Source organism: Galeopterus variegatus, unplaced genomic scaffold, assembly GCF_000696425.1.
Source record: "Galeopterus variegatus unplaced genomic scaffold, G_variegatus-3.0.2 Scaffold585, whole genome shotgun sequence".
Taxonomy (NCBI): Eukaryota; Metazoa; Chordata; class Mammalia; order Dermoptera; family Cynocephalidae; genus Galeopterus; species Galeopterus variegatus.
This window is the reverse complement of record NW_007726696.1, coordinates 468,647-470,506: the sequence shown is the minus strand read 5'-3', so window position 1 is coordinate 470,506 and position 1,860 is coordinate 468,647.

Genomic DNA, 1,860 nt, shown 5'->3' with positions numbered 1-1,860 from the left:
CCTAAGCAGGAGGCAGCTTAGCTTCAACGAATGCACAGAGAGAAAGCCTCGGAACGGACTTTAAAATGTGCACGGTATAAAAATGATGGTGGGAGGTTGGACGCAGATGGGTAGGAGGTTATGATGGAAAAGAATTTTGCTTAATCTTGGAATGAAAAATGCCCCGATCCTGGCAGAGTCCAGTGAGAAGGAATTTCCAGCGAGCTCTGTCCTCGCCGCGTTGTCTGCCGCACGACTGGCCCCTGCTCTGGTCTCCTTCCTCCTCCCTCCCCTTACTTGGCTTTTTTGCAGATAATACACAGAAAGACCATTTTTAATGTTGGAGCCATTTATGGGGAGAGGCCTTCAGAATCCACATCCATCTCCTCTCCTCGTGTGGCCTCCCCGTCCCCTGTCGGCTCACGAGATGAGCCTTTCCTTGTCTGTGACTCGCTGACCTTGGAGGGTCTGGGGCTCAGATCGAGCTCGGTCACTGGCCTTGGGCAAATTACCACTCAGAGGATCAATGTGTTTTCTTTTTGATCTGGAAGATGGAGATAGTAGTCCCCTTCTCATAGAGTCGTTGTGAGAATTAAGTGAAATGACACGTGAGAAACACTGGGGTCTAGCAGATGTTGCTGTGTCTGTTGTCATGGTCACTGTGTGTATGAGCGGCAGAGGTGCAAATGCGCCCTGCTGCTCAGTGGTGCTGCTCACGCTGGCTGCAGGAGAGGAGGCGGAGGACGCCTCTGTCCTTGCCGAGCCAGATAGAAAGGAACGTCTCCTCCGTTCCCCAGGAGCCTTCTGACCAAGAGCTCCGGGTGGGCCCCACCAGCACCGAAAGAAATGCGGATCCAACACTCATCCCTCGCTGAGTTCGAATGTCCCTGTGCAGTAAGGGCAATGGTTTCCACCTCTCTCTTGCTAGAAGGAAATGCGGGGAGGACTGGTGTCAGGAAGCTGGAGGGGAGGTGGAGATGGCTTTGGCCTTGGAGTCCTGGGGAATGTCCTGGCCTTCGGCCCCAAGTTGAGGGGGCTTGGCCAACAGCCTGCCTCTCCCGTTCCGAGGCTTGTCCCTTGGCCAGCACAGACCTTTAGAGGGCTGGCAGGGCCTCAGGCCTCTAAACCACCCTCCAACCAGAGCAGAGGCTTCTGCCGTGACCCTCCCTTGGTTGGGGTGGGTCGCCTTGTGCACTCACTGTCGTTTCTGCAGGGCGGGCTCCGTGCTGGACTGAGCTGACTGGGGCAGGGACCATGACTTCCCATTGTTGAATCCCCACCCCTGCCCCCCGTGCCACTCAGAGCCTCACAGCACTGAAGAGGTGCTCTGTAAGCCAGAGGGAGTGGGGGGGCGGGCAGGCTGGCTCCCGCAGCTGCTTGCCCCGGCCGCCTGGCTCTGACTGCCAGAGAGTACTCTGGAGCAATGCAGGGCACATCTGCTGTCTGTTGTGAGATGACCCTCAGATGCCTGGACATGTACCCTTACCCCCAAGCCCTCTCTTCTCTAGCCTGTTGCTTCCCAGCTCTGTCCCTCTATCTCCATCCCTTAGGGGCAGGTCCCTGGGTTCCGGCCTCTGCAGGAGCCTCCTTTCTCTCTGGGCTTGTCAGCACTCTGCCTGCCACCCTACCAGGTCTCCCTGGGGCTCAGCACTGGAGGTCTCAGGCATGCAGACCTTGGCACATCAATGTGTCCCCTTAGCTGCTTGTAAACAGCTTTGTCCCCTGATCGGAGAAGGCCTGGTCAGGGGTGAGGACAGTTTTCAGTGTCCAAGTAACTGGATGTTTCATTTGACCCTTTTCATAGTGTGTGCATGTGTGTCTTCAGCTGACCGTTTGAAGACCATAAGTTTTGTTGTCATCCCCTTTTTACGGATTAGGAAA